This window comes from Nicotiana tabacum, chromosome 6, assembly GCF_000715075.1.
Source record: "Nicotiana tabacum cultivar K326 chromosome 6, ASM71507v2, whole genome shotgun sequence".
NCBI classification, from domain to species: domain Eukaryota; kingdom Viridiplantae; phylum Streptophyta; class Magnoliopsida; order Solanales; family Solanaceae; genus Nicotiana; species Nicotiana tabacum.
In genome coordinates this window covers 85,279,223-85,299,968 of record NC_134085.1, presented here as the reverse complement: position 1 = coordinate 85,299,968, position 20,746 = coordinate 85,279,223, and positions in this window count along the sequence as shown.

Genomic DNA, 20,746 nt, shown 5'->3' with positions numbered 1-20,746 from the left:
ACCGTGCACATTTGTACTCACTCTCACACCTCTCGGTAGAGAGAGCGATTTTGCCCAATTGACTCTCTCGAGCTCAATTGGGTAGGCCAATTAGACCAAGCAACTAGGGTTCAAGTAGGGTGATTACTCTCTCGAGGTTTAACCTGTTAATTGGAACTACTATTTTTCATGGATCCACCCCAATCCCTTGTTGGGTCAATTCTGGGGTCATAGACTCTCTTTCTCAAGAAAGGTCAAGACCCACTAAGCTAGAATCAATGTTTGCAACCATCAATCCTTAATTAAACCATAAAATTAACTCAAATAACAAACACCTAATATGAATCTATCAGTAAGAAATAACACCCATTAATTACCCACACTAGGGTTGAGCCAAAACCCTAGCTAATGGATTTAGCTAGACATAATTAAAGCAGAAAATGAAGAAATAAAAGATGAACAACCATATTAATTAATTGCTAATGCTAAACTACAATAATCTTGATGAAACTAAGCTAAAAATGCCCAAGATAGGCCAAAACATAAGTCTCACGAGTGCAGCAGCTATCAGTTGTACCAAACTTGACCTAAAAATGGTAAAATATTCTATTTATAGTGGGCTGAAAAAACTGGACAAAAATGCCCCTGCGGGGTTAGTGCGGACCGTACAAAGATGGCACGCGGCCGCACTGGGTTTCTTGACCTCTGAATCTTGCTCTCTGAAAATGGTGATGCGGACCGCACAAAGTTGGGGTGCGGCTGCATGAAAACTGGCGCGGACCGCATGAAAAGTTTTGCAGCTTCTCTGAACTTTACTGATGCGGGCCGCGTGACCATAGAGTGCGGTCGCATGGGGGAGGGAATCGCGGGCCGCATGAAGTTGGATGCGGCCGCGTGGTTTGCTTCTGGAATATAATACTCTCTGAACTTATTGGACGCGACCGTATAGCAACATTGTGGCCACATGAGTGAGACGCGGGCCGCATGAATTGGGCCGCGGCCGCATGAGGCATGGCTTGTAAGTTCCCAGGCTCTGAACATTTATGGTGAGGCCGCATGACATGATGGTGCGGTCCGCACCAAGTTCTGAATGTCTTCACTCTACTGATCTTTGGCACTTGAGCAGGTTTTACTCCAATTTGAGCCGATCTTTGACGATTTGTCACTTTATAGCTCAAACCTGCAATCAAGCGCAATCTATAAGCTTTTTGGGACTATTTTGTAGCAATTTACACTCAAAGCGCAGACAAGTATGGGTATAAAACATGTTAAAATCCTACTTATCATCTACACATTGATTTCTTTCCTTATTTGTTACTTGTTTTTACCTTTTGAACTGATTCCCTTAAATTAAGGGAGTACTTGTACTAATTTTGGTTCTAATTGGTTCTGAGTTACATTATTACTATACAATTGTAATTCTTGCCTTATTTTACATGGTTTCGAACTACTATATATACATACTCTCTCATTAACACAAACAAGAACACTTTAGTTCTGAACTCACACTTACACTAAAAACACACTCTCTTGCTTTACTACTTGTACTGTGGCCTGTTTAGCTGGCTGAAAGCCAAAGCTATATTTCGAAGTCCTACTACCTTTCTTTACTGCATTTTTTGCTTTATTGACTGGTATGTTCTAGTTAAATTTTCAGCATCAACGACAATATGGTTACTTAATATTCTTGCCTTCTTGTCTGCCTATTGCTTGTATCTAATTCAGTACCTTATTTAGCATGCTGTAATTTCTTTTTTCCTGTTCTGAATCAATGTAGTATGAATCCTAAATCCCTACCCAATGTGTTTGATACTTATGGTTTGTTTGGGGCATGACAACATTGAATATTGTTGAACATGACTCAAACTTGGTCCTCCTAGGATCATAACCTCCAAGTTACCCTTATATGTTGTGTGTTCTGGTTGATTTTACAAGCATGGCAGCACTCCCTATTGCTGTGCATGGCGAGAATTAATTTATGCCTAAGTATATAGGATCCTTGCAATGAATTCCCAAACCCCTGCCCCATTTGATGTAAAATTATCAACTTGTTTGAAGTGCTAATGACTGTTTCCCAGCACCTCTTTCCCTCTTATTTAATTCCTTAGTTCTTAAAGATCTGTTTCTGCACTTTCACTCTCCTCTTAGACTTAAGTTCTGCCCCCCTCATGTGAGCCTTGCCTTGGGACCCATGAGCTCTCTCTAAACTTAGACACATGAGGTCTGGCATTTCCACACTGCACTTGTCCCTATTCTGGTTATAGCACTTGGGTGTGAGCACTGCCCAGGGTCCTATTGAGGCCCTTAGGGAGCTCTTACTCACTCAAGTCTGAGAAAGGTTTTGGATCAGGGTCTTTGAGTTGGTTTATCTCACAACTCATATAGGAAGTCAAGAATCAAGCTTCCTCTGGTTGTAATTCTTTTCTTTGTATTTTCTAGATGTATTTAGTATTTAGTATTCCTGATTTGTAATAAGTTGTAATAAATATTTGGGGCTGGCTAGTGAAAAGGGTTGGGTGTTTTATGCATGTCAAGGGTAGAAACCATGCCTATAGGACTATTTTAAATTTCTGTATATTCAAACTGCATTTAGAAACCATATCTATAGGACTTCTTGTTCAACTTCACATCTAGATAACATGCCTATAGGGTTTCATAAGTAAAATCCTATTCGTTTCTACTCACATGCGATGTTAGGTATCATGTCTATAAGGATCTAAAATCAGTAACGCATAGATATCATGCCTATAGGGATTCTTAAATAATTCTGATTCGCTTCATTCATATTCGATGTTAGATATCATGTTCATAGGGATTAAAATCTGTAATAGTAGATACTATCACTTGCAGAATCTATAACCAGTCTATTTAATTTTATACATTCTGCATCTCTTTTAATAATCTAATTCCCTTACTTAGCAAGGTTTAGCAAGCATGCCTATAGGATCTCAAACACTTCGTTTTGAGTTATTATTGTCTTATCACCTTCTGAACTCAGTAGATATCATGTCTATAGGACCCCATCTAACCACTTAGGCAAGCCTTGGAGTAATAACTGTAAACTACATCTGCTTCTGTTAATCGCTACAACCAGTAGGCAGGTCTGATTCGAACTTCTTATCTGAGTTTTGTAATTAACTAATCTGCCTCAATAATTAACTTCCCTCGTCTTTATGTGCTTTAATCAGACCCAAAAAGTATGTGCAAGTCATGCTAGTTATGTGCTTTTGTTTGAGGAGGTATACTTGAGCCTTATGTGTTATGTGCTTCCACTTTAACATGCAGTCTTCTATTTGTTTTGGATGCCGCCTTAGATTTTTACCTTTGAAACCTCAAGTCAGCCTAATATCCCTCCCTTTTAAGATTAGTAGTCTTAAGTGACTCCGGGACTGATAGGAATGGGACGGGTAATAGTATGCAATAAGTAATCGAGACCAATCCTCGCTTTAATACCTTAACAGAGTGGGAAGGGTAGATATGGATATGATGACCGCGCGATAATATCACGTGTAGCCCCTCATCGAGGAGTGATTACAGAAGATTGTGTGGGGTGATCTATATTAAATATAAACCTAGGACCCCTTTCCTTTATTTGCAAACTCTTTCCTTTTAAAACGCTTCTTTCAAATGTTCTTTCTTTTATGTGTTTAAATCCCCTAATATTTGAGCTCATACCTGTCTATTCACTAAATTCACAATAACTGTCTGGCCGAGAACTATATTAGTGGATCTTGAGCGGTGCCTAACACCTTCCCCTTGGGATAATTTCAATCCTTTACCAAATCTTTGGTTATTCAAACTAACTTAGAGTTGATTCTCTATTGGTTTCCTAATGCACCTTAATCATTAGGTGGCGACTCTTCAAACACAAAACCCAATTCCCAAAAGGAATGAGTTGTCCCTCCAAATTTCATAAACCGTATTTCGCTAGAAAAAAGGGGCGCAACACCCGTCCATCACCATCTCGGGCCAACAACAACAGCAACAGCGACGTCAAGCATATCAACAACCACCGTAGAGATAGGGCAGCACGATGGTGCTCGACAAAGGGAAGCCCCGGTGAGAGTCCACAACACAATCTGCGGGAGCTCCACCAAACAACCTTGAGGCCGTGAGCCCCAAGCATGATGTTCAAGGGTAGAAGAAGATTATAAGAAAGAATGGGCAAATAAGCCAACGGGGGTATTGGGATAGGAAAAACAATGCCAAGGCACCCCCATTTATAGGGGATAATGACACGATCATCAAGGCTTCGTAAGATTGACCAGCGTACGCAATTACTGTATTCTTGAAAAACCAAACCGATGATGGTACATTCACCGTGGAGAACGGGAATCAGCAGTGCATTGAATGAAGTCGAAATACACGGGTCTGTAGGGTTCCCCGGTTGCCACAAAAGCTCGCGCCACAGATTGCATCACTAGTGTGACGTCGCTGTAAGAAGCTCGAATAGTCAAGTGTCAGAATCATTTCCCTTCGCTTCATTTAGGGAAATGCAGAGACTATCTGTACGCGGCAAAATTAGAGGACTTGATTTCTCGCTATCAAGTCATTTCGGAAGAATGCCTCGAGACTCCGAGGATGGGAAGCCACGACCAAGTCCCCTCCCCCGGGGCTCATCGAGGTCTGACTCAGAGAAGATGAAAATCGAAGCCAAAACAGAAGGAGAAGCTCTCAAGGCACGCGACTAATTCTAACAAAGCCGGCCTAGCCAGGGCCTACGCCGAAACATCATGTCTAGGCGTCCCATCTACATACTTAATAATTAATGCATGTTGTACTATAGCCGAGTTCCCCTCCTATACAAAGGGAACTTGCACTACCTCGTAAAGGGCTGATTTTGCTCTATTTTCTCCACAAGTACAATAATATCTCTCTCTTCTTTCTAACTTGCTTATTCTCACTGGCCCGAGGCCACTTTAACATTTATCACTTTCTAACTTTTTATTTATTATATTTCTTGGTATTAGCCATAAATAGCCTTGTTTAATCATATCCTTAACTGTTGTGCCATTCTCGACTGCCCTCGATAGCCCGAGCTTGACCCAGACGTCGACTTCGAGGCCCCTCATCGGCCGATCCTACACCCGAGCAGCAGGTTCCTTGACTCGTTCAACTCCTCATTTAGCCTGTATCCCCTTGGTAAAACAAAACCCATACAGTAAGCCTTCAGTTGGTTATCGCCCCGTTTTTAGCTTGCATTTCATTGTTAAACTCCACATTCTTAGCATTATCTGCTCTAAACGACTAGCTTGAGAATAGATCACGTATTTTTTGAATCCCATTTACAAATTTAATTGTTGTTACCATTTTCACGGTAAAAAGTTTTAGCTCAGGGGAGCGGTCAGGGGGTCTGATAAGAGGCCTCGTCATTCTGGCAGATTTAGTGGTGCCTCGTCTGAAGGTAGGGATTCTTTTTGTAGAGTCCATCCTACTAGGCCATTTCAGTCAGCACTTCATGCTTCTTATGGTGCTCCAGGTGGTCGTGTTTCTCATATGCAGTATTCTGATCAGTTGCCCTACAGTGCACTACCAGCTCCTATTAGTGTACCTCCGCTCCAGAGTTTTCAGGGTGGTTATCCAGGCCGTTAGGGTCAGTTTCAGGGTCAGCAGTCTTAGCAGCCAAAGCCTTGCTATACTTGCAGCTATATGAGGCACATTGCTAGGTTTTTCCCTCGAGCCTCGAGCAGTTCTCAGCACTAGAGTTCTCGTGCTATGGTTCCAGCACCGGCTGTTCCACCTCCCGCTCAGCCAGCTAAAGGTAGGGGTAGAGGTATTAGAGGTGGAGGTCAGGCCACTAGAGGTGGAGGCCAGGCAGCTAGAGGTGGAGGCCAGCCAGCATGAGGCCATCTTAGGGATGCAGTTCAGAGTGGTAGGGCCCAGTCCAAATATTATGTTATTCCATCCAGACCTAAGGCTGAGGCCTCTGATGCAATTATCACAGGTACGCTTTCATTGTGTAGTAGAGATGCCTCAGTTCTATTTGATCTTCCACATATTCTTATGTATCATCTTATTTTGCCCCTTATCTGATTGTGCCTCGTGATTCTTTGAGTGCTCCTGTATATGTGTCTACACCGGTGGGTGATTCTATTGTGGTAAATTGTGTTTATCGTGCTTGCGTGGTCGTTATTAGGGGTCTTGAGACCCATGTAGATCTTCTACTTCTCGATATGGTGGATTTCGATGTCATTCTGGGGATGGATTGGTTATCCCCTTATCATGCTATATTGGATTGTCATGCCAAAATCGTGACCTTAGCATTGCCGAGGTTGCCTCGTTTGGAGTGGAGAGGGACTCCTGGTCATTCTACCAGTAGGGTTATATCATATATGAAGGCTTGGAGTATGGTTGATAAGGGATGTTTGGCCTATTTGACATATGATTGTGATTTTAGTGCTGAGGTTCCTTCTATGGATTTTGTGCCCGTTGTTTGTGAGTTTCCAAAGGTATTTCCTTCAGACCTACAGGGGATGCCACCCGACAGGGACATTGACTTTTGCATTGATTGGCTCCGGGCACTTAGCCTATTTCTATTCTACCATATCGTATGGCCCCGCCAGAGTTGAAAGAATTAAAAGAACAGTTGCAGGACTTGCTGGATAAAGGCTTTATTAGACCGAGTGTCTCGCCTTAGGGTGCGCCGGTGTTGTTTGTCTAGAAGAAGGATGGGTCGATGAGGATGTGTAGAGATTATAGGCAGTTGAATAAGGTTACCATCAAGAACAAGTATCCAATGCCGAGGATTAATGATTTGTTAGATCAGCTTCAGGGTGCCAAGGTATTTTCGAAGATTGTTTTGAGATCTAACTACCATCAGTTGAGGATTAGGGCATTCGATGTCCCTAAGATAGCTTTTCGCACTCGGTACGGGCATTATGAGTTCTTGGTGATGTCATTCGGGTTGACAAATGCCCAACAGCTTTCATGGATTTGATGAACCGAATGTTCAAGCCTTATTTGGATTCTTTTGTGATTGTCTTCATTGATGATATTTTGATTTATTCCCGCAGCCAGGAGGAGCACGAGTGGCATCTTCGAGTTATTCTTCATACTCTCATGGATAGTCAGTTGGATGCTAAGTTTTTGAAGTGTGAGTTTTGGTTGAGTTCGGTTGCATTCTTGGGTCATGTTGTATCAGCAGAGGGTATTCAAGTAGATCCTAAGAAGATTGCGGCAGTCAAGGACTATCCTAGACCCTTATCAGCTATAGAGATCCAGAGTTTCTTGGGTTTGGCGGGTTATTACCGTCGGTTTGTAGAAGGGTTTTCATCTATTGCAGCCCGGATGACCAGGTTAACCCAGAAAGGTGCCCAGTTTAAGTGGTCGGACAAGTGTAAGGTGAGCTTTCAGAAGCTCAAGATAGCTTTGACTACAACGCCATTGTTGGTTTTGCCCACAGGTTCAGGGCCATATATATTATATTGTGATGCATCTCGTATTGGACTTGGTACGGTATTGATGCATAATGGCAAGGTTATTGCATATGATTCACCACAATTGAAGATTCACGAGAAGAATTATCCAGTTCATGATTTGGAGCTAGCCGCCATTGTTTACGCGCTGAAGATTTGTAGGCATTATTTATATGGAATGCCGTGTGAGGTGTTCATGGACCACAAGAGTTTGCAATACTTGTTCAAGAAGAAGGAGCTAAATTTGAGGTAGAGAAGGTGGTTGGAGCTATTGAAAGACTACCATCTTGTATCATCTAGGAAAAGCCAATGTAGTGGCCGGTTCATTGAGTAGGAAGTCAGGCAATGTGGGCAGCCTTGCGTATATTCTAGTCGGGGAGAGACCGCTTGCTTTGGATGTTCAGGCTTTGGCCAATCAGTTTGTAAGGTTGAATGTTTCTGAGCCCAGCCGTGTTCTAGCTTGCACAGTCGGTCGTTCTTCATTATTTGAGCATATCCGAGATCGGCAGTATGATGATCATCATTTTCTTCTTAGAGACACAGTGCAGCATGGAGGTGCTAAGCAATTTACAGTTGAAGATGATGGAGTTTTGAGGATGCAAGGTCGTATTTGTGTGCCTAATATGGATAGACTTCGTGAGTTGATTCTCGAAGAGGCCCATAGTTCCCGGTACTCTATTCATTCGGGCACTACTAAGATGTATCAGGACTTGCGGTAGCATTATTGGTGGAGGAGAATGAAGAAGGACATTTTTGCCTATGTAACTCGGTGTTTGAATTGTCAGCAGGTAAAGTACGAGCATTAGAGACCTGGTGGTTTGTTTCAAAAGATTGAGATTCCTGAGTGGAAGTGGGAGCGTATCACTATGGACTTCGTTGTTAGACTCCCACGGACTCAGAGGAAGTTCGATGCAGTATGGGTTATTATGTATAGGCTGACCAAGTCAACGCATTTCATTCCTGTGGCGGTTTCCTATTCTTTTGAGCGGTTGGTAGAGATTTATATCCGGGAGATCGTTCATCTCCATGGTGTGCCTGTGTCTATCATTTTGGATCGGGGTACGCATTTTACCTTGCATTTCTAGAGTGCAGTACAATGTGAGTTGGGTACGCGGGTCGAGTTGAGCACAATATTTCATCCTCAGATGGACGGATAGTTCGAGCGTACTATTCAAATTTTGGAGGATATGCTCCGAGCATGTGTTATTGACTTTGGAGGTTCTTGGGATTAGTTCTTGCCTTTAGCCGAGTTTGCCTGCAACAACAGCTACTAGTCGAGCATTTAGATGGCTCCCTATGAGGCATTATATGGTAGGCGATGTCGGTCATCGGTTGGGTGGTTTGAGCCGGGAGAGGCTCGGTTGGTGGGTAGAGATTTTTTTCAGGATGCCTTGGATAAGGTTAAGATCATTCAGGATAGGCTTCATACAGCTCAGTCTAGGCAAAAGAGTTATGCCAACCGTAAGGTTCATGATGTGGCATTCATGGTCGGAGAGCGGGTGTTGCTCCGGGTGTCGCCCATGAAGGGCGTGATGATATTTGGGAAGAAGGGCAAGCTAAGCCCTAGGTTTATTGGTCCTTTTGAGATTCTTCATCAAGTGGGAGAGGTGGCTTACAGACTAGCGTTGCCGCCGAGTTTATCGGTTGTGCACCCGTGTTTCATGTGTCCATGCTTCGAAAGTATCACGACAATCCATCCCACGTGTTAGACGTCAGCACTGTCCAGTTGGACAAATATTTGACCTATGAGGAGGAGTCGGTGGTTATTCTGGACCGGCGAATTTGTCAGTTGAGATCGAAGAGTTACCCTTCTGTTTGTGTTTAGTAGAGAGGTCAACCTGCCGAGGTAGCTACCCGGGAGTCCGAGTGCGATATGCGGAGCCGATATCCCTATCTTTTTCCCGACTCAGGTACTTATTTTCTATGTCGCGAACGTGGAGCATTGAGGGGTTTGTGTATTGGGAAAATCGAGTTTACATATTAAAGTGATTGGAATATGACGTGTCATGACACAGAGCTGGTCAAAGAGTGATGATTGGCAAAGAGGCACGAGTTGCAATAGATACAAGCATAATGTACAAGTAGAGGCACAAGCAGCTATTCAAAAGACTCAACACTCATACCTATTTATACTCAAAAATCAAGGAGAATGAATCTGACAGCATAAGAGAGTACAAATACAATATTTAATAAGCAGTAAATACTAAAAACGTTAGGGAATCTGTATTAAATTTTAATGATTATGTAACGTAGCATTTAATGTCTTTAATTATCTATAATGGCCTAATTATAACAACGGCAAAACTTATATCTTTAAGATAGCTATAAAAAAGAGAGAATGAATCATTTATAAGGACACGAAAGATCATCTGAATATACTGGTTTACTTTGTTTTCTTTTGTCTATCTTATTGTTGGAAAAATCACTTTCCTCTATTCAGTTTTGATTATCAGTAACCCGGGTTCTTCTAAATTAAAGCTTTGACTGAAATTCCACTTTTTGGTTAAACAAATTGGTTCCGTTACCGAGAATTTGATAATCTACTCTTTCTTAGCCTAACCTTTTTTGTTGCATCAACTATGTCAAACATCAATGACAACACCCAAGAAACCAACAACTCCAGGTTGATCCACATAATGATCACATCCCAATCCCTTCTCCACAAAGCTCCCCTCGACGATCTCGAGAAGGCACTCCTGATGGATCTCATGCTAATGGAAATGCTCAATTCGAAAATGATGAAGCTATCAATGAAGCTTTGCAAAATCTAATCGCTCAACAGGTCAACAAAACTCTTGAGGCCTTTGTCAGCCAATTACCCGTTGCACCACCAACACCCACTCCAAATAATCACACTTTGGAGAACCCTCGTTCTGGGCTTGCTAATTCAGGTAGTGGTGGAATCCCCAGCGAGTCACGAGAAGGAGGACCAGGTAACTTAGTCAATTATGATTTACAAAATTTAGTACTAACATTGCAGAAACAGCTCAAGGAGCAAAGTGACCGCATAGAGCAAATACCTGGAGTATCGCCCGTAATCACAGGGATAGATATGGATAAATATTCACAACAACCTTGGAAGCCAAGTGCTGCTCCCCTCCCAATTCCAAAGAAATTTAAAATGCCCGATATTCCAAAATACGATATAACAACTGATCCACGAGACCATGTGACTGCATTCACAACAGGAGTAAAAGGCAACGACTTGACCAAACAAGAAATTGAATCAGTATTGGTCAAAAAATTCGGTGAAACACTCACTAAGGGAGCATTAACATGATATTCTCTTTTACCTGAAAATTCCATAAATTCTTTTGCTGAGCTTACAGATTCATTTATCAAAGCACACTCGAGAGTTCAAAAAGTCGAAAAGAGAATGGAAGATATTTTCAAAACCAAGCAAGGGGACTCAAAATTGCTTAGAGAATTTGTGGATAGGTTCCAGCATGAAAGAATGACGTTACCGCGCGTACCTGACAATTGGGCAGCTATAGCCTTCACTAGTAATTTGAATGAAAAAAGCTCTGAAGCCATGAGGCGACTCAAGGAAAGTCTTCGTGAATTCCCAGCAACAACGTAGAATGACTTTTACAACAGGTACAACATGAAGCTAAGGATAGAAGAGGATATTATCTCACGATCTCAAAAAGAAGAAAAGGTGAGTTCGAGATGGGCAGAAATCGAAAAAAGGTCCGGTAAAAATAGGTACGAACCATATATGGGTCCTGTAGGAAAGGATTCACAATATAGGACAATCCAAGGTACGATCATAGGTCGAGGAAAAGAGAGTCGGGCTCGTCATCAAGATTTGGGAAAGATCAAAACGCGCGAGAGTCACGGGATGACCATAGAAATTTGAAAGCAAGGTTTGGCGGTTATAATTTTAATGTAAGCACTTCCGAGCTCATAGCTGTTTTAAGAAGCATGGGTGATAAGCTACGGTGGCCAAAAGAAGTGAGATCAAATCCAAACAGGCGCAACCCTGATCAATGGTGTGAATTTCACAACGATAACGGGCATAAAACGGCAGACTGTAGGTTGCTGCAAGGTGAAGTTGATCATCTATTAAAGCAAGGGTATCTCACTGAATTATTCAGTGAGAGAGGTAAGCAAGCATATATGAAGAATAGGCAGGAGCCCCCAAAACCACCTTCTCCCAAAAGGACCGTTAATGTGATAAGTGGAGGTGAAGACATCAATGGTGTGACGTACACAGCAGCCAATAAAGTCTCCAAAGTCACAATTACCCACGGGAAGTGGGTGCGACATGTCTTAGAGGAAGAAAGCATTACGTTTGATGATGCAAATACAGATGGCGTATTATCCCCACATAACGATGCACTGGTAATATCTCTACTTGTACATGATACTAATGTGAAACGAGTTTTTATTGATCCAGGTAGTTCAGTGAACATTATTTTGCTAAGAGTACTATGTGAGATGCAAGCCGAAGATAAATTAATACCAAAGGCACATACTTTGTCTGGATTTGACAATTCTAGCGTAGTGACGAAAGGGGAGGTAATACTTACAACATTCACAGAAGGAGTTGTCAAGGATACAAAGTTTCAGGTGGTAGATATGGAGATAGCTTACGATATGATTCTTGGGAGACCATGGATCCAAGAGATGGATGTCGTTCCGTCAACCTTGCACCAAATTATTAAATTTCCATCACCATGGGGAATATGTCAAATCCGTGGGGAACAACATACATCCAGGAGCATCAACTCTGTAGCAGATTCAAGTACGGGAAACGAAGAAAAATAGCAATTACAGAATCTAGTTGAGGGTACCACAACACAAACCTCAACTGAACAAGGACGAACAGACATGGACTCAAGGCCATATGCCATTCAAGAACTAGAGGAAAATGAAAATATCAAAACAACGATTGAAGACCTGGAAGCTGTAATATTATTTGCACAATGGACTGAAAGGAAAGTCTACGTAGGGGCCAATCTAAGCCAAGACATGAAGGGTAAGTTGATTGAATTTTTAAAAACTAACGTGAATTGTTTTGCTTGGTCCCACTCTGACATGACAGGAATACCACTGGAGGTAATGACTCATAAATTAAATGAAGTCCCATCGTATCCCCCTTTCAAACAAAAGAAAGAAAGAAAGAAACTTTCAAAAATCAGGTAATTCAAGATGACGTTCAAAAATTACTAAAGATTGGGTTTATCCGTGAGGTAAAGTATCCTAATTGGTTAACCAATACTGTTGTGGTACCGAAGAAGAATGGTAAGTGGCGAGTTTGTGTAGATTACACAGACCTTACCAAAGCTTGTCCTAAAGATTCTTTTCCATTACCACATATAGATCAACTAATTGATGCTACTGCAGGACATGAATTGTTAAGCTTTTTAGATGCATATTCAGGATACAATCAGATCAAATGGATCCAATAGATGAAGAAAAAACTTCATTTATAACATTCTGAGGGACTTACTGTTATAAATAATGCCTTTTGGTCTCAAAAATGCTGGTGCAACATATCAAAGACTAGTGACCAAAATGTTCCAAGAACATTTGGGAATAACAATGGAGGTCTACGTAGATGACATGCTCGTTAAAACTCAACATTCAGGGGATCTTTTCTGATACGTTTCAGATCTTGTGAGAATTCAATATGAAATTAAATCTGAAGAAATGTGCATTCAGTGTTGCATCAGGTAAGTTTTTGGGTTTTCTTGTTTCTAACCGTGGTATTGAAGTGAATCCCGCACAGATTAAGGCCATCGAAGAAATTCCTGACATTCTTACAAGTAAAAAAGAAGTGCAGAGGTTGGCAGGAAGAATTGCAGCCTTGGGGAGATTCATTTCTAAATCATCTGAAAAGTGCTTTAAGTTCTTTTCAACTCTTAAAAAGCAAGATTAGTTCGAATGGACTGAGGAATGTCAGCAGGCACTCAAAATATTGAAGACATACCTTTCAAATTCGCTATTACTTGCAAAACCAAAGGCTGGGGAAAGATTGCTCATCTACCTTGCTGTCTCAGAAGTAGCGGTAAGTGCTGTTTTAGTTCGTGAAGACCTAAACAATCTCTGATCTATTATGTCATCAAATCTTTATTAGATACGGAGACGTGGTATCCTCAGTTAGAAAAGCTAGCACTTACATTAATCGTGGCATCTAGAAAATTAAGACCTTATTTTCAATGTCATCATATCGCTGTAGTAACTGCTTATCCATTATGCAATATATTACATAAGCATGAGTTGTCAGGTAGGTTAGCCAAATGGGCTATAGAATTAAGTGAATATGACATTGCATACCAGCCTAGAACCGCGATAAAATCTCATGTGTTAGCAGATTTTGTGGCTGATTTTAGCCAAGGAATGCAATTGGAAGTAGAAAAAGAATTATAAGTGTTCAACTGATCTAATCCGGGAATTTGGACCTTATTTACTGATGGTTCATCTAATGTGAAGGGTGCAGGCTTGGGAATTGTTTTGGTACCACCTACGGGTGAAACCATTCGACAAGCCACTAAATGTCATTCTATAACTAACAATGAGGCAGAGTATGAAGCTGTGATTGCAGGTTTGGAACTAGCACGAGAACTCGGCATTAATCAAGTTGTGATCAAAAGTGGTTCACAGCTCGTAGTTAATCAAATGCTGGGGACTTATACGGCCAGGAAAGCACTAATGTAGCAGTTCTTATAGAAGGTACGTGATCTGATCAGACAATTACAAACTTGGAAAATTATGCAAATATCAAGAGATGAAAATGTCGAGGCAGATGCCCTAGCCAATCTCACATCTGCAGCAGACGTGGCAAGCAATAATGCTTCCGTAATTCATCTATTTCATTCAGTGCTCGATCCAGACAAAAATGAGGTAAATATTAATAACTTAACCTGGGGTTGGAGGAACGAGATTGTCGTTTTTTTGTAGTATGGAACCGTCCCTGAAGACAAGAAAAAAGTTCACACGCTTTGGAAAAAGGCTGCTCGATATTTTTTAAAGCAAGACAATCTTTACCGAAAAATGTTCAGTGGTCCCTTAGCAAGGTGCCTTGGGACTTCACAGACAAAATATGTAATGAGAAAAATACATGAGGGACATTGTGGAAATCACGCCGGAGGAAGATCACTGGTAAGAACCATGATTAGGGCAGGTTATTACTAGACCAAAATGGAAGAAGAAGAGGAAAATTTTGTGGTTAAATGTGATAAGTGCCAAAGATACGGTAATAACATGCATAGACCTACGGAGTTGTTACATCCGGTCATCGCACTGTGGCCATTTATGAAATGGGGGATGGATATCGTGGGTCCACTACCACAAGCAAAAGGATAGGTAAAATTCTTGCTTGTACTTATTGACTATTTTACTAAATGGGTGGAGGCAGAAGCATTTAAACAGGTGCGAGAAAAAGAAGTTAGAGATTTCATTTGGCGAAATATCATATGTCGATTCGGTGTGCTAAAGGAAATCGTGTGTGATAATGGCCCTCAATTTATAGGCGCACAAATTATAGAGTTTTTTCAAAGTTGGCAAATCAAAAGGATTACATCCATACCTTATCATCTGGTGGGTAATGGACATGAGTCAACAAACAAAGTCATTATCAACAATTTAAAGAAGCGTTTGGAGGAATCCAAAGGGAATTGGCCAGAATTGTTACCTGGTGTTTTATGGGTATACCGCACAACAACAAAACAAGTACGGGAGAAACACCATTTTCATTAGTTTATGGAGCTGAAGCTTTAATTCCAGTTGAGATAGGAGAGCCAAGCACAAGTTTTACACAAGCGTCAGAAGAGTCTAATGGCGAAGAAATGTGCATAAATCTTGATCTACTTGAAGGAAAAAGAGAAGCTGCATTAATAAGAATGGCAGCACAAAAGCAGGTCATAGAACACTACTACAATCAAAAAGCACGCCTAAGATTCTTCAAGATTGGGGACTTCGTGCTCAAAAAGGTTTTTCAATCTACGAAGGCAGCAAATGCGGGAAAATTGAGTCCAACCTGGGAAGGACCCTACAGGATTCATGGTATTGCAGGAAAATGAGCATACAAGCTGGAAACGATAGATGGCAAGATACTACCTTCGCACTGATATTCCATTCACCTGAAGAGATACTATTTCTAAGGAATACCCATGGTCAAGTATCCATATTTTAAAATTTTATTTTTGACTTGTTAAAATTTTACTAACGATTTTAGATGACATGCAAAAAAGCTAGTCCGTACTAAATGATGAATCACGACCTACAAGGCATGTAGAATAAATTAAAATTTCCGGTCTAGTGTTACAACTATTCTGATAGAAATTCAGACGGGTTAAGCAATCTTCATCTATAATCGCACCTCCGAGTCCCGTGTGTTTTTCCTTTTCAGGAAAAGGACCAAATGAGAGGAACAATCAAGTGCTCGATACTTCATACTTCAATGCTCAAACACTTAGAGGACTATATAATATATGTGTATAAAGAAGGCAAAGAAGATTGGGAAATAATCAAAGTTCAAGCCTGAGAAGTTTACTCATTGAGTGAGAGCAAAGTCACGAGCTAAAGCCAAAGAAGAACCTTATCATAGTTAGGGTAAAGGCAATGTACTGAAACGAGTTATAAGTAAAAACCTTGTATTCATTTTCGTTTTTTGAAATCTGTTATAAGGAAAACAGTTGCGAGAAAGTTATAGAAGTAATTCAAATACATGTAAAGTGTTATTTAAAACTTGACAAAGTTCAAATAAAAACTTGTCGAGATTATTCCAAAAAACATATGTATTCCTATTTCTTTTATCGTATATTAACATCATTATGAAGTTGAGACATCTTCTTAATTAAGTGTCGAGTATAAAAGGGCCCTCTTTTATAAAATTCATGATTAATTCAAGTATTCATGAAGTTAACAGAAGCATTTTTGAAGAAAAAAAAATGCAAGTTATTCAGTAAGTCCCTAAAAATAAAGGCAAGAATAAACAAAACAGAAGTTCAAACAGCAGCACGAACTTCTTAATATTAAAGAGATAAGACTGAGTATGAACTAGTCATAAACCAAAAATTATTTATACAAAGTGCCCCATAAAAGGACTGGGGACTTAATGTTTTCAACAAACCCTTAAAAAGATCAAGGGTCACAATCACATACCACCAAAAAGAAAAAAAACAATGGAATTCAAACAACATAAACTTTTCACTGAGAAGATGAAGGGACTGAAGCAGGGTCATCAGCAATAGCGGGCTCAACTTAACTTGAAGGAGTGGGGATACCCGTGTTATCTTCAATATTTTCAGAAACTTCAGTCACGGGAGAATAAAAATCTTGATTCTGCCGAGTCTTCTCGATAGTCTCTTTAATCTTGGCTAACTTAGATTCCAAGTTAAAATTCTCCTGGCTAACTTCAACGAGGGTATCATGGCAAGAATTTAAAAACGCCCAACTTACTTCAATGGCAGTTTTATCTTTAAGGATCTTGTAATCTCTTTCCCAGTCAGCAATTTCAATTCTTAACTTCTCATTTTCAGCCAAGGCAGATTCATAAGAACTTTGAAGAGAAGCGTGGGATCTCTCTAAAGAGCAAACCTTATCAGAAGATACCCGGAGGTCTTCTTGAGTTTGAGTCAAATTCTGCGCGAGTTCACCAACATATGCTTCTTTTTCACTCAAGAGAGCTCTCAACTCTCTAATTTCTTCACTTGCCTTGGACAATTGTTCAGAAAAAGAGGTTTCCAGACGAGCCTTTTCCTTACTTGCTTGATTTGAAGAAGCTTTTTCAACTGCCAACTCTGAAGTCAAAGCCCGTACCTGCTGTTCTGAAGTCTGCCTCCACTTGGTAGTCACGCACTAATTGCTCTGAGAGGGTAACCCTTTTCATCATCTCCATGCCAATTAGATTGACCTACAAAAAAGAGAGGGGAAAAATGAGAATCCTGAAGATAGAAAAATGACAAAGTAAAGCTTGAAAAAGGAATACCTTTAAAGAGGTATGCACTATATCATTCATCAAGGTCACAGAACTATGGCTATCAAGCTTAGCTCTCTCAACTGGACCAATCAAAGGCATTAGCCACACGTCAGCTTGACCTGATTTCCTTAAAAGGTTACCCTCAGCGGGGACTTCAATGGTAACTCGCCTTATAGCATCACTCCTACTTGAAGAACCAACCTCTCTGTAAGGAGCAGTTGAAGGAGGAGTAGTCGAGGGAGGAACTGTGGAAGCAGTCATAATAACCTGGGGAGGAACGATAATGGCCACGACCGGCAAAGGAGGAATCACAGGAATGGGAGTAGAAAAAGAAGCAAAAGGTGCTTCATCAGAAATCGGACCTAAATTTTCACCATCAAACTCGTGGTTAAAAAGTTGCTCAACTGAATCATGAGAAGCAACGGGGACTTCATCAACAGGAATCATCACCAGGGCTTCAATAAACTCCCTAAGAGGAACATAACGAGGGGGGATGCTTTATCATCAGAAATGATTCGCCTACGAGCTCGTGGCCTTTTTACCAAGGAACCTCCATCTTCCTCTTCTTCAGAATCTTGGTCACTAGCATCTTTCCTTTTCGATGAAGAACCCAATATTATCTCTTGGGCTCTTTCCAAAGAAATACAAGAAGCCACGACCGCCTCGACACTAATTCCTCGAACAACAAATCCTGATAAAAAGAAGGAAAAAAATAAATAAAAAAAACAACTCTTACCATGAGTTTTCACTTTCCAACCAAATCGTTGGGAAAGATGCTTCCAAGATCTACCCTCCATTGGAGCTGTATTCAGTAACCTTCCTACCCAACCATGGAAATTGGGAAGTTCTTCAACAATTCCCATGGTTGCTAAGAAGAAAAAGGAAAATGAGAATACAGATCATCAAAATTGAAGAAAAAGGTACGAGAAAGTTATTAAAAAAGAAAACTCACGTGCAAAATTCCACTTCTCGGGGAAGGGGACATTTTCGTCACCCACTAAACCAATGGTGGGGGCAGCAACAAACCTGGCATACCAGCCATGGTCTCTATCATCCTCTGGACTAACCAGAGCCCTTTTGCTCCTAGCTACTAAAGTAAAAACGCCTTGGCGGAAAAGTCTGGGAGACTAAAGGTGAATTAAATGAGCAAAAGTGAAAGGCACACCGGCCATGTTTGTTAAATGCCTTAGACAAGTAACATCCCTCCACACCATAGGGCCAATTTGACTTAAGCAAACATCGAAAAAATGACAGAATTCGAGAATAACAGGATCAATATCAGATTTGAATCCTAACGTGAAAAGGTATGTATAAACAAAGGAAAATCCAATTAAATAAGAGGTGATTCTTTGATTCGCGTTGGGAATTATGATAGGGAAGTCATTACTCCAATGAAAGTCTTTACAAACTAAAGAAATAAGACCCTCTATGATCTGAGTAAGATAGATATCAACACGATCTAAAGAGGATACTTGATTCCTAAGGGACTCCCTATCATTGTAGAAATATAGTTCCGCAGGAACTATTTCTTCTACTGTAGGTTCACGAACACGTTCAGCGGGTTCCTTACCCCTGGAAGAAGATCTTTGTGAGAAAGAATCTCTGGTCCTAAAGGAAGGACTGGAACTAGATGAAGGAAGAGAAGAACCACGTACAGAAGAAGACCCTAAATTACGAAGTCTACTTCCTCTTCTACTCCTGTTAGGGGCAAGAGAGAAGTTATCAACTATGGGGACTCTTCTGGGGTTAGAGTTTGGTGAAGACATGATAGTACGAGGAAGAAGAAAATAAAAATTCAAGAATTGAATATTCAGAGAACTTTATGTGATAAGGATAAAGACGAAAACTATGTTTATACTTGGAAGCAACCGTCAAAGGAAAAGGTGTAATGATGGAAAGGTCATAATGAGAACTGTCGCTTCGTGATTAGTGAAGCCGTAAAAAATCCCTAAAAAGTGCTGCAAAGTTGCAGAACCAATAAAAGGGCACCACGTGTGATAAGCATTAAATGGAAGTGATAAATGAAGCATCGATTTTACCGTAGCATTAATAGCGGCAACATTCCTGCTTTAATAAAATCCACTTCCCAAATATTCAATTGATGAATAAATGGTAAGTGGGGGGACTATCTATATTGGGAAAATCGAGTTTACATAGTGAAGTGATTGGAAGATGACGTGTCATGACACGAAGGCTGGTCAAAGAGTGATGATTGGCAAAGAGGCACGAGTTGCAATAGATACGAGTAGAAGGTACAAGTAGAGGCACGAGCAGCTGTTCAAAAGACTCAACGCTCATACCTATTTATACTCAAAAATCAAGGATAATGAATCTGACAGCATAAGATAGTACCGATACAGTATTTAATAAGTAGTAAATACTAAAAACTTTAGAGAATCTGTATTAAATTACAATGATTATGTAATATATCATTTAATGCCTTTAATTGTCTATAATGGCCTAATTATAACAAAGGCAAAACGTATATCTTTAAGATAGCTATAAAAAATAGAGAATGGATCATTTATAAGGACACGAAAGATCATCTGAATATACTGGTTTACTTTGTTTTCTTCTGTCTATCTTATTGTTGGCAAAATCACGTTTCTCTATTCAAATTTGATTATCAGTAACTCGTGTTCTTCTAAATTAAATCTATGACTGAAATTTCACTTTTTGGTTAAATAGTTTGTTCTACGCGAACGCGACCAGTCAACCACGAACGCATAGATTTAGGATGGGCAGGTCAAGGAACCTAGGAAGAACTACGCTAATGCGACCCCTTTATCGCGAACGCGAAGGAGGGGCTGGGCTAAGCCTTCACGAATGCGAAGCTTCTCTCGTGATTGCGTAAGTCCTCAACTGGCAGCTTTTCGCAAATGCGATAGTGCTCACACGAACGCAATGAACACTGTCTCCCAGCACTTAAAACAGTAGCAAAATCGGGAATTAGCCGACATTTTTATATTTTCAAAACTAGAGAGCATTGAGGCAATTTTCAAGAAGCAAGTTCTTCCCCAAAGTATTGGTATATGATTCTAAATCCTTTTCTTTCAATTTTCCTTTGCATTTCGTCAATCTTCATAAAATAATATAGTATTTTTATGGTAGAAATTGGGAATTTGGGTAGAGTTAGGGCTTTTGAATAATTGAAATTTAGACCTCGTTTTGCGGTCAGATTTCGAAACTAATTGCATATTCGGGCTCATGGGTGAATGGGTTTTGGTCCGAACCTCGAGTTTTGAACAAGCGGGCCCGGGGTTGATTTTTTACTTTTTGGGGAAAATGATAGAATACTTATAATTTAGCATTAAGGTTGAATTCTTTAGCATTTATTGATATTGTTAAAGTAATTTGGGTTAGAAACAAGTAAATTGGAGGCAAATTTTAAACGAAAAGCAGTGTTTGAGGCTTGAGTTGGCCG